The following is a 13,095-nucleotide window of genomic DNA, read 5'->3' on the forward strand; positions in this document are numbered from 1 at the left end:
CAAGCTTGTCACCAGTGATAGGAGATGCAAACGTGTCCATTTGTGTGTGCAGAGTTATGTAAGTCTGCATGCACACTCACGCTCATCCGCTTTTACACACATACACCAAGGCAGCGCACAGAGCAAAAGGGCAATTGGCTGCCAAGGGGTTTTTGTAATGAGACTTCATGATTCATCCCTGCTTTCAAGATAGGAGCTTCAGGGAAGAGACCTGCACAGTTCAGGCCCAAAGCCACCTCTTTCAGCAACAAGGTTCCTTTGGCCCCTGTTGCTGCTCTTACAGGGAGAGACGAGAGTGAGCAGGAGGGTGCAGGCTTGGGAGATGGATCGCTGGGCTTCCAGCTTCAGCTTATCAAAACTTTTTAGGTGACCTCCCCTATCTGGGCCTCAGTTTCCCCATCTGTACATTGAGGCAGTCAGTCTAGATCATCAACAGCAAGGAGCTATTATTTTACAACCAATCCTAATCAATTGGTAGTGGCTGCCTGGAGCATTCTGATGACAAGAACCTGGGGTCTGTGCAGAGACATGATTGATTAGTGATGTCTGCTGTAGGCAAAGGTGGGAGCAGAGGTGGCATGTGTGCTACTTACCATCCCTTGCTGCTTGAGCCTTGACATACCATGAATCTCCGATCTGACTTCATCTGGGCTGAAATGGGGCTCTGACCAGTGATGTGCCAGACCAAGCTCATACCCAATCATAAGAGACTTTGTGTAGCTCTTCCCAACTCCACGATCAGTGATATAACACTGCTAGCTTGAAATCAGCCATGATGGGAGTAGTTACACCAGGGAAACTGGAAAATTATACAAATCAAAGTATTTTTACCCCCAGAGATCTGTTGTTAAACATTTACCAGCACAGCACTGGCTCTATTCACCCTCACAGCCCTGGCCAGCTACGAGGAACAGAAAATCAAGGTACCTCTTCAGTCCTGAGCTCCATGGATAAGCCTTGTTCACTGGTGAGCGACTGGTACCTACAGGTGCTGAAGTCCAGACCACTTTATCCGAGACTGGCAATCCCTGCATCCCACCTTGTTTGTGATCCTGTTGCTGCTTGTCTCAGTCCATTGGAGCTGCTGTAATGAAATACCACAGGCTTTGTGCTTTGTAAATGACTTTCGTTTCTCACAGCTCTGGGAGACTTGGGAAGTCCAAGATCCAGACATAGCACATTCAGCATCTAGTGAGACCCTGCTTCCTGGTTCATAGACAGCAGTCTGCTCCCTAAATCTTTGCATGGTGGAAGCGGTAATGGAGCTCTCTGGGGTCTCTTTTTTAAGATATTAATCCCATTCATAGGGCTCTGGTTCCATAACCAGTCAACTCCCAAAGGCCCAATAAACATTCATCCCATACCACTGCTCTGGCAGCAGGCACCCCCATTCAGTGGTCCACTCCATCACCCTTGAGAATACCCATGCTCTCCTCTTCCAGGAAGTCACCTCAGACTACTTTAATTTGCAGTGAGCCCCCCAACTCCAAGCTCTCATTTCCCTTTCTGTGTTTATTGGTTCTGGGATGAAGACTACCTCCCTGGAAAAGCTTCTGGGTTCAAAGCCTATGTCCCCTCCATCTCCAGTCCCCACAGTCAGTGTGCCAGTTTGGCCTGGCCATGAAATAGATGCTCGGGGAGATGCCAGTTGTGTCATCCCCTGCCTGGGACCAAGTCCTGAAATGTATGTAGCCATCATCCCAGTCAGACTCTCATTTTCCAGATGGAGAAACAGAGGCCCAGAATAGCATCCCCTGCCTGTCAACAAGCTGATCTGAGAACCAAGGTCTCCAGGCTCCCCACCAGGCTGCCTAAAGAGTCCCATTTACAGAAACAGAGGCTGAGGCCCACACAGGGCAAGAGATTTACCCAAGGTCACAGCGTAATCCAGTAGCAGAGGCAGGGTCCCAGATCCCCAGCATCCGTGAGTGGGGCCATGTCCCCTACATCTGTGTCCCCTTCCTCACTCTTTGCTCCACCCCCATCCCACCTAACCAGGACTTGACTTGTCCACAGCGGGGCCGTGGCACCCACGCCCACCATTCTCTCCACCTGCAGCCCTGGCACCCAGTAGGGAGCCAGGCCCCATCTGGGCTGCACAGCCTGCACTGGGGCCATCTCCTCCTTGCTCTTTTTCCTCAAGCTGCTGCTTAACATGCACACGGGAACCTCGACGCTGAGCGTATAGATTTCTCTTTGTCTTTGGTGGTAATTATTAGCTGTCTCGGCGGGTGAATGCAGGCAGAAACAAAGGCAGCAAGGGTTGTAAAACCTTTTATCTCTATCAGGCCGCATTATTTGATAAGGTGCTAAGCTAATAGCAACGCATGTCAAATTGTGTTTAGACAGATCGAGGGGCTGGGAATGGAGGGTATATTTGTCTCCGGAAACGTGCCCATGGAAGGATAAAAGAAAGGCGCCCAGATATCCGCAGCCCATGCAGAACGCAGACAGCCCAGTCCCTGGGGCTCCCGGCATAGGGACTCCCTAGAAAGGGGCAAAACCACAGGCTGGGGAGGGAGAGAGTGGGTCCATGTTGTCCTCATTCCCACTCAAGCCCAGCTGAGGGCCTCTGCCCTGAGGCCACATGCCCACACCCAAGGTCAACAGCAAAGGTGGGATTCGCGTTAGAGCTCCCTGGTTCCCAAGCCAGGGCTCTTACCGCAGCAGTTACTAAACCCCAAGCATGTAACTCTGTCCTGTGCCTGACACTGACTCTCAGACAGAACCTCTACCCACAGGATGAGGCTTGGATCTTATAAGATTAGTATTGAATTGTGTGCAGCCTCCGGGAGAGGTTCAAAGAGCTGGAGATATCAAGGAAGGCTTCCTGGAGGATATGGAGATTCAGCTAGGCCTTACAGGATAAGAAAGGTTTTGAACAAGAACTTGGGAAGAGGCACCTTAATCGCCAAGCTCCAGACCCCTTACTGTGAACTCCCAGGCGAATATGTGGTTGTCTCCCTGGATCCTGCCAGGCTCCTCCTCTAGCCAGCCTTTCCAGTCCTGACAGATCTTCACTGACCTCCAGAGCCCCTGAGCATACCCAGGCTGGCCCCACTGGGCCCTCTGTGGGCTGCTACTTGGTATTTCGAGCAAGATAAGAAGGGGAGGATGCAGATGCCACTACCTCCCAAAGCCTTAGAAAAATGTGCGCCTTTGAACCAATGTCTTTATGTCCAGGAACAATCCCTAAAAAATAATTAAGAAAGACAAGGGCTTTCCTGGTGGCTCAGTGGTAAAGAATCTGCCTGCCAATTCAGGAGACACGGGTTCAATTCCTGCTCAGGGAGGATCCCACACGCCACAGAGCAACTAAGCCTGTGGGACACAACCATTGAGCTCTAGAGCCCAGGAGCCTCAACTACTGAGCCCATATGTGGAGACTACTGAAGCCTGCGCACCCTAGAGCCCACGCTCCACAACAGAAGCCTGCACACTGCAGCTAGAGAGCAGTCCCCACTCAAAGCAACTAGAGAAGCCCACACAGCCACAAAGACCCAGCACAGCCAAAAAGAAACGAATATTCTTTTAAAAACAGAATGTGCACAGCTAGTGAGCTTCAAGGATGACGATCAGGCGACTGTTTATAATAGCAAAAAAATTTTTAGAAATAACCTTTACGTCCAACAATGCAGGGTGGATTGAAGAAATACTTGGGACATTCACATGATGCCATTAACAAGTAATCAACCCATCAGAATCTTAGCTACGGGTCTCCCTGGAGCAGACCGAGGACTCGAATGCAGGTACATGTAAGTGTGTGGGAGGTGAAGGTAAGGCAATGAGGAGGTGAGACATGAAGGAAGGCAATAATGACAGGGGTGTTTTCAAACCAGCCACCACGGTGGGCAGCTGCAGCCTAATTCCTCTAGGTAAACTCTGGGACCAACTTAAAACATTTGCCTCAGAGTTGTCCTGCCCAGAGGGTGAGGGAGCTGGGGCATTTATACACTGACTCCCTTCAGTCATTGACAGAGAGCTGTCAAAGGCAGGAGACAAGAGCGTTGATTCTTCAGCACTTCCTGCTGCCACAGGGCAGCCGAGCAGTCTCCTACAGCAAGAGAAAGTCCTCAGAACACAGAATTCAGGTGCCAGCCGGTAGAAGGAAGACCAGCCATGTGCTGAAGTGGCAGAGCCATGGGGATGTGGGCAGAGCCTGGCCACTGTCTGCTACAATCAATATTTCCTCCGCCACAGCCCTCAAATGGGAGAAGCCAGGTTAAATGAAGAGAAGCGTGTTTCTTGACTTCAGGAGGCCTCCTGACATGCTAATGTGCAGGAGTGAAGAGCTCGGCTGCACACCTGCATGGTTTTTCCCTCCCCAGGCACCCCTATTGTGTCTCACTCAATGTCAGGGTCATCCAGAGCAGACTTTGGGAAATGCTTATCACAGCTGCCTGTTTATTAACATAGAGAAGTGAAGAAGCCAAGTTCTGATGGCAGTTGCTCCAAGATGCTCCCATCTTCTTAATATGTGTGAAAAGAAAATGACCAGCAATTTCTCTTCTCAGCTTTGATCTTAGAAAGACATTCTCACCCAAGGAGGCATGTTCAAGAGCATGGAAAACAGCCCTGCAATAGCAAAAAAAAAAGAAAGAAAGAAACGTGGAAGCAATCTAACAGCGCATCACCAGGGGGATGGCTAAATAAACTCTGATGTATCTGTGCCAAGGATTTTTTACCGAGTAGTTAGAATGAACGAGTTGGAGCTATAAGCACTGACATGGAGAAAACTCCAAGACTAATAGTTAGGTGACAAAATAAAAGTACAGAACAATATATACAGTGTGATACCATTCTTGTTGAAGAAAAAAAAAACCATCTGAACACACTAAAAATAAAACCATGTATCTCTCTATGTACTGATATAAATGTGTGTGTACACTTAGGGAAAGATCAGGAGCGATATACATCAACATTGTAACTGCGGTTACCTCTGCTGGAAGAGAAGAGGGAGAGAGGGGAGGGGGTTAGTTTGGTCTGTATTTTGTGAATGTTTCCAACAAGAATGCATTCCTATATCTTATGTGTAATTAAAAATAAATGAAAACGTTTTAAAGAAGAAAAAAAGGAAAGCCTGGCTGTCTATCCACCAAAATACCAAAATATTTACAGGGTTTATCTTTGTGTTGGGATTAGGGGTGTTTTTAATTTCCTTCTGTTTGCTTATCTGTATTTTTAAATTTTCTACAAAGAGCATGCATGTTTTCGTAATAAGAGGGAAAAAAAAAAACTGAAGTAATGTTTAATTAAATATCTACATGCCACACAAGCCTCCAGCAGGGAATGCTGTCCCTGCCCCTGAACAAGGTTTGTGTCCGCTGCTGCTTTGCTCGCGCCACTCCCACACCATTTTGGACTTCGATTCCAGGCGTCCTAGACATCACATGCTGCAATGGACTCTCCAAGGACCGAGGTGTGGGCTCCCCTAAGGGCCAGCGCTGTTCTTCCCTCTCTGTGCAACCTTGAGCCCCACAACATCCTCTCTGAGCCTCAGTTTCATCCCCTACCTAACAGGAGTCCTAAGACCCACCCTGCCTTCTCCACATTGCAGCTGGGAGGCCCCAGGAGAGGACAGCTGGGCTCTTCTGGTGTAGGACCCATACTTCTATGCAGGTCACCATTTCAATCATAGGCAGAGGGAAGAAGAGCCTGACCAGAATCCCAGGACCCCCAAATCCCAGGACCCAGGACCCCTCCCCCGAGGCTGTCGGCCACTTCCGGAGAGTCCACAGAATTTGAAGTCAGACTGCATGGAGAAACGCTGCTGCTGCTGCTGCTAAGTCACGTCAGTCATGTCCGACTCTGTGCGACCCCAGAGACGGCAGCCCACTGGGCTCCCCCATCCCTGGGATTCTCCAGGCAAGAACACTGGAGTGGGTTGCCATTTCCTCCTCCAATGCAGGAAAGTGAAAAGTGAAAGTGAGGTCGCTCAGTCGTGTCCGACTCCTAGCGACCCCATGGACTGCAGCCTTCCAGGCTCCTCCGTCCGTGGGATTCTCCAGGCAAGAGTACTGGAGTGGGGTGCCATCGCCTTCTCCAGCATGGAGAAACATGATAGGTGCAAACCAGACACTTGAACGATGCCCGGCTGGAGGAGCAGTGCCTCCCTCAAAGCAGGGCTCTGAGTGTCAGATTTTCCACTCTATTTCTCTGTGGCATGTTCTGCACATCCCAGCACTAAAAATAACTGCAGCACATGAGTGGGGGGCGGCCCCAGAGTGGCTCTGAGAGCCGCTAGGGACTGGCTTGGCACGACAGCCTCCCATCATCTGGTCAGGACGGGGCCCTGTTGCACAGACCCCTCCTCACGATGCTCTCCTCTCCACCCTCATTCCCCCGGGGCGCATAACTCCTTCGTCCCCTAGGGCTCCAAGGACCCAGGGAGCTGGCAACCTGGAAACCCCAGGGATGAAAACCCCCAAAGAGGTCATCTGTTTCTTCACCAGAAGGGGTGCAGTTCTTAAGGATGACAGAGAAGATCTCCCAAGCCTAAGACCTGTCCCCGAACTCTAATCCATCACTAGTTGGAAAGCCACTCCAAGTCTAGTGAGGTCTCTGCTGCTCCAGCTGAAGCCGTTCTATTGCTCCTCTGTCTCCCAGGGAGAAATAAGTAGGGGAGTGCTGGTTCCAAGTTCAACTCAAGTTGAATATGGGGCAGATGTACAGTCCGGGGACGTCTACTGTCCTGAGTGCCTGGGACTGTAACACCAAGGCCAAGAGTGAGTCACAGGTCCCTGGGAGACTCTGACACCAAAGCCAAGAGTAGGTCACAGGTACCTCGTCACCTCAGGGTGAAACTCCAGCATGTCAGCCGGTTGCAAGATATCAAAATCCCTTTTCCTCCTGAGCTTTCCCAGGGCCCACTGCCCACCAACCCAACCACAAGACCGAACTGTGCTGGGTCAGGGAGGGTGTCAGGAGACACGCAGGCCTGAGACGCAGGCCTGTGTCTGCAAAGAGCTTGTGTTTAGTTCCGGGCTCAAGACTGGCGCATGAAAGGGCAGCTCATGTAATATGCAACCCACCGCAGAGGGAGACACGGCCATCACAGCCCACCCAGGGAGGTGACCCCTGGCTGGGGGTGTCCCTGAAGGAATGAAGGGAGAGGTCTGAGTGCAAACAGGGAGAGGAGAGGCCACCGGTCCTGTGTGGACCAGGGAATGCCAGGGAGAAGGATTCTTTGAAATCCAAGAGACAGAAAACTGAAAATGGGATTGAAGACTGCTATACCACTCTTCCTTTCAACACCAAAGCCAGACATTTGGGCTTTATTGCTTAGGCCACATTTGTTAAAAAGTATTCTGAAAACAGGTGTTAAAAAGTGACTTTGTGAAACAGAAGAAGGTGTGTGCGTGGAACCAGGAGGGGCGGCGCTCTGATTAAATTTGGCAAAACCTTGGCTTAAGACAAAGTGAACCCGTTTCTTTTCTGGGGGTCCTCAGGGGCCCTTTCACTGCGACACACAGGGTGGGTCCCTGAGAAGGCAGGGATGAGGGGAGCCATGTCTCCCAGATCATCTGACCACAGACACTTCGTCACGGAGCTTCTCGTGGGAATAGAGCTCCAGCAAGCACAGTCAGGAAACATGGCAGGGCTTGGAGAGCCGGGAACGTAAGGGTACCATCATCTCGGGATGCAGGTCGGGAGGCTCATGCAGGCCTGCTGGAGGGAGGTGAGAGAGCAGGGGCAGCGGGCAAATGCCCAGGGGAATTGGAGCTGCAGCACCCCAGCCCTGGGGCACTTGGGGGAGCCGCGTGACCTCTCCAGGCCTCAGTTTCCCCCTGGGCAGCTGGGAGGACCCGGGGGCCCGGGTGGGAGGGGAGTTGGGGAAGCTGTGAAATGACTCCCCATTGGGAGGAATCAGGAGCTGGTCCCACCACTGCTCCCAGGAGTAGGGGCCAGAATCAAAATGGGGGCCTTGGGACAGAAGAGTCAGCGATGAATCAGGAGACAGCCTGTGAGTCTGGATGTTGACATGACCTAGAACTTGAGCCAGGACAACGACTCCCTCAGCGCCTAGTCTTCCATTTTCTCCCTGCTCCCTAGCCCCTCTGAGCTCTCTCTCAGCAGCACGAAGCCTCCAGAGAACAGCATGGAGTTTAGACGGACAATGCTGGCATTCCAGGACCGGCTCGGGCATTTCCAAGCTGTGCAGCTCTGGGCAACCCCTTAACTTCCCTGAGCCTCCATTTCCTCAGCTGAAGGGCAGGCAAGGATGAAGACAGTAACAGGGACACCTCTGAGGCCTCGCTATGCACCCGGCGGTATGCTGCAAGCTGGCTGGGGCGGGCTCTAGTACCATCCTCCCGCTTTACAAATGTGCCAAGTAAGATGCTGGGGAGTGAAGCAAGCTGCCCGAGATCACACAGGGAGAAAGGAGGCCAGGGGAGCCCTGCCGCTCAGAGAGCTGGGTGCAGTGACAGAGAGGAATGCTCTGGAGGTCGTCCTCTTACAGCATCACGACGATGCTGCGGGGGGTTGCATTTGCAAAGATGCCCATGCCGCCATCACCTGCCCCCAGGCTCCCTGGGAATACCACTTTGCTCTCTTCCATAGAGAAGTGGCTTCTGTTTCTCTGCCCTCTTTAATTTGGGTGGGCCCACAACTGCTTTATTCAATTGCTGTCATTTAGTTGCTAAGTTGTGTCCTACTTCTTTTGTGACCCAATCTATTGTAGGCCACCAGGCTCCTCTGTCCATGGGATTTCCCAGGCAAGAATACTGGAGTGGGCGACCACTGCTTCTCCAGGGGCTCTTCCTGGCCGAGGGCCCAAACCTGTGTCTCCTGCATTGGCAGGTGGATTCTTTACCACTGAGCCACCAAGGAAGCCTGCTTTGTCCAGCAAAATACAGAAAATGGCATGGTTGGTACAAGGCACAGCCCCTAACTAGCCCAGTTACCTCTGTTTTCTGTACCCTGGAGCCAGCCTCCAAGTAAAAAGTGCAACTACCCTGAGTCCACCCTGCTGGGAGAGGCCCAAGTCATGCAGAGGGGTCAGGAGGAGGGAACGCTGCCCACAGTGAGAGGGACCTGAGGAGCTGAGCACAGGAGGGAGGCAGGTGGGCATTTCTCAGGTGTGCTCCAGTCAGGCCACGCCAGGAAATCCCAGCTGAGCCCCATCAACCCACAATCGGGCACAATGATAACAAATTTTTCCCAGACACTAAGTTTGAGGATGACTATTACACCTCAGTGGACACCCAGAACAGATGTCTCCCCATCTTCACGTCCAGCTGTAAGAAAGTGTTATAATAGACAAGGAAGAAGAGGAAAAGAGACAAGAGGAAGGAGCTAAGGTTACTAGGAGTGGAGCCTCTCCGCCCTCAGGCCCCAGGCTGGGAATCAGCCTGACTTAGTGTCCTCTGACACTGGCCTGGCCCTGACTAGGCCCTGGCCCCTGGGCTGCTCTCTCCCCTCCTCACATGAGGAGCTGAAGTCATGGCCCCTGACATCCCCTCCAGTTCTTGGGTCTCCACCATGGGGGTCCATCGAGCCCTGGTTCCGTCCTACAGACTCAGGGAACTGTGGGAGGCCCCTGCCCCACCCTGGACCTCTAAGCTCCTGGAGAGAGCAGCATTTCAAGCCTCTGGTCCTGCAAGTCCAGCCTGGCCAACCAGTGGAGCCAGAGCAGGAGGCCATGGCCTGCTGACCCTCACACTGTCGCATCGTGGCTCTGAGACTGTGACGGCACCCTGCCAGGCCCTTGATGGGGTGCTCATACTTCATCTTCATAGTCATCCAGAGAGAGACGTATTATTATCAGCTCATTTTTCACATGAAGAATCTGAGACTCAGAGATATTAAGTGACTAAGTCAAAATCACACAGCTACAAATGTGAAGCCAGAATTTAAACCCGGAGGCCTGAGTCCATGGCTCCCTCTTATCCACTGTGCTAAGCTGCCACCAGAGGCATGTGTAAGAACACAAATCCATCACCTGCGATCCCCACACAATCCCACCCATGCACCTATGCACTCACACACTCGCAGCTACACACACACACACACAAGCACAGATCCATGGGCCCAACACTGACAGATACGCAGATACAGACACCACTAACACTGGTACAGACTGAGCCCCTGAAAACCCACAGTCACAGAGCTGCACACAAACAGTCCTACACGCACACCTCCACCACACACGTACACATGGACAGGGACACGCTGGCCATGTGCTCACACACCCCTAACACTCCAGCCCTACAGCTCATGTGCAGACATCTGCGTTCACACACCCACACGCACACACACAAACACTGCACCTTGTTTAATGATGCCCGGGAAATGAGAGTCATTATTTTTATTTAAAAAAAAGAAGAGAGAGAAGGACTCTCAAATGCCAATAGATTCCAGTGCATTTTTTTCAGTCCTGAAAGATTTCACAAGCAAAAGTCGCCCAACAGTGCCACCTGCTGAAGGCCGGTGGTTCTCTGTCTTCTCCTTTCTTGCCCCTCCCACCCTCATCAGAGACCTTCCCTCAGTTTGCCCTAAAGTGCCCACCAGGAGCTGGGAGCTGAATGAGGGGAGGTGGGGGTGGATGTAGATGGGAGAAGAGAGGAGGTGTAGAGGTGGAAGACCGTGGAGAAGGGGAAAGGGAGCCGGCTTCCAGGAGCCAGGCAAGGAGAGGGAGGTGGAGGCAGCGATCCCCAGGGAGACAGAGGCAGGGAGGGCAGGTAGGAGGAAGTCAGACCAAGAGACTATGAGAAAGCACACAGAAAGAACCAGATGGGAGAACGAGTCAGGCATGCAAGGGAGGTAAACAGAGAGGAGGAAGGAGAGACAAGGGGAGAGAAAAGGAGACGGGAAGACGAGGCAGGAGGTCCCGACATGCCCGAGCCGCTGAGAGCCCCCACACCCCGCCCCAGGACCCACAGATGCAGCGAACCTCCCTCCATGGGGTGCCAGGACCTGAGGGGGCAGTCTGTTCTGAAGACCTGGACATCCATGCCACCCCGGCTCTCCAAAATGTTTGTCCAGCAGCCCCTGCCCCAAAGGGGCTCAGATCAAGACGGGCTGACTCTCAACAGGAAAATTTCTTATGTGAAATATCTACTTTGGTTTCGAGGTACACAGAAACCCATCGGAAAAGACCCTGATGCTGGGAAAGATTGAAGGCAGGAGAAGGGGGCGACAGAGGACGAGATGGCTGGATGGCATCACTGACTCAATGGACATGAGTTTGAGCAAGCTCTGGGAGATGGTGATGGACAGGGAAGCCTGACGTGCTGCAGTCCATGGGGTCGCAGAGTTGGACATGACTGAATGGCTTAACAACAACAACACAGCAGATTGGGAAGAGTCAGCCCTGGAAGCTTCCAGGGTCCAGGTGCTGCTCGCCACCCCATCCCTTTGTCATGTGGAGTGGAGGGGAGGGGGTGTGGCGTGGGCAAAGGGTCCTTGTCATCTTGTTTCTTGATAGAATCCCTGAGGAAAGAGAGAGTCAGAGTGAAAACTCCTCTCAGGATTCCTCAGTGGTCCTGGGCACCCAAGCCCACAGCAGCTCTCCAGCACAGCTCAGGGGCATAGGAGGGCCCTGTGGAGGAGGCTACCCCCTCCCCAAGTCCCTTGTGAGGAGAAACAGCCTGAAATACCATCCCCGTCTCAGTGATCACCCCCACCCTGTGGGGCTCAGAGGGGCCGCAGAGCTGGACAATCAGCAGAAAAGTACAGACCCCTGACTCACTCAATGTAGATCTCACTGATCCCTTCCTGAGGGGGACATGGAGTGCAAAGGAGCGGGGCGTGCAGTGGGGATGAGAACCCAGCCTCCCAAGCCAGCCTCCCAGCCCATCTCCTGGCCCCAGTGGAAACCACATCCGGGAAATCCTGAGTCCTGTGCTCTCTCTGGGTGGCAACCGTGGGCCTTCATCCTGCACTCTTAGGGCCTAAACTCCGGGCCTTCGCTCTCCCTGTGAGACACTGCCTTCTATAGAAGGGCTCCTGGAGGGAAAGTCTTGGGGCAACTGTATTTTTCTATGGAGCCTCTGGCTGCGTCCTGTAGCTCAGCTACTTTTGTTCACCTTTGTTGGGATGCACAGGACCCTCCCTGCTGCAGAGCCGGCTGACAGCACAATGCGGAGCAGGTGCTGGCTTGCATCTCATTTGCATGTGGTTTGCATATGCTTCCTGACTTCTCAAAATACCAGGAAACCCTCCTCCATACTGTAACTTCTTGGCATTCACAGTCACTCCCGACTGACAAGGGCCATTTCAGAACCGTGGACTTGCATTTGCTTAGCTAGAAGAGGAGTTCAACTGCAAACCGGGCAGAATCTAAACTCTTTTAAACAGACAATCCTGCTCCTCCTCCTCCTCCTCCTTGGAGGCGAGACCTCCAAGCAGTCTCCCCTCCCACCGACTTCTGTGGTCTCTCCCCTCCTGCCAGACTGGACAATGCCCCCCTCACTGAAAAAAAATACCCTGCTCCTCCCTGGCTAATGCTGCTCCCTCTGCCTGGGATGCTCTTTGCTCTCCTTCTCTACCTGAAAAATTCCTACTGACCCATCAAGACCCAGTTCAAACAGAACTTGTACAAAGCTTCAGCATCTCATCTTCCCCACCCTGGCACTGGTACCAGTGAGCAGAGCTATTGCCTCTCAGTGGGCCCAGTGCTTCAGCTCCTTAACAGTCAACCATTAAAGAGATGATTTACTGTATCATAAAGTGATGATGTCCAGCATGTGTCTTTCCTATTAGACTGTGAACTCGTTGAGGGCAGACACCACAGAGTGTGCATCCATCGCAGCATAGCCTATAGCTCCTTGCAATGGAGAATGGCTGTTTAATCAACTGTTTGATGAACAAGTGAATGAATGAATCATTTATTGTTTTCTCCAAGGGCCTTCCTGCTCAAATACACAGATTTTTCCCTCCATAATGGCTCACCCAGATTGGGTTAAATGGCACTGCTAATCCACTCAATATTTTACAACATGAATCAGCACAGAACAGAGGGCCCTCAGGGCTCCAGCTCCATATAGATCCCCATCTACTTCTGAGCACCCAACTCTTCACAGAAAAAACCCTAAATCCGAGGCTAAAACCCCAGGAAGGGCCTTAGGCCCAACTGCAAGTGAGGCAACGGGA

General features: G+C 52.2%; 1 long non-coding RNA gene across 3 annotated transcripts in view; it reads right to left on the bottom strand.

The window, feature by feature from the left end:
* LOC147342854 (uncharacterized) overlaps window positions 1–13,095 on the bottom strand; it is a 153,460-nt gene that overhangs the window by 53,935 nt on the left and 86,430 nt on the right. Inside the window, exon 3 of one of the 3 annotated variants that reach the window (XR_015156764.1) lies at window positions 928–1,084. The exons of the other annotated variants lie outside the window; for them this stretch is intronic. This is a non-coding gene — a long non-coding RNA (uncharacterized LOC147342854). The remainder of the gene's footprint in view (window positions 1–927; window positions 1,085–13,095) is intronic. 3 annotated transcript variants of the gene reach the window in all.

The sequence above is a fragment of the Bos grunniens genome, chromosome 28 (assembly GCF_055505025.1).
Source record: "Bos grunniens cultivar Pamir isolate PY7600 chromosome 28, Bosgru_T2T1.0, whole genome shotgun sequence".
NCBI classification, from domain to species: domain Eukaryota; kingdom Metazoa; phylum Chordata; class Mammalia; order Artiodactyla; family Bovidae; genus Bos; species Bos grunniens.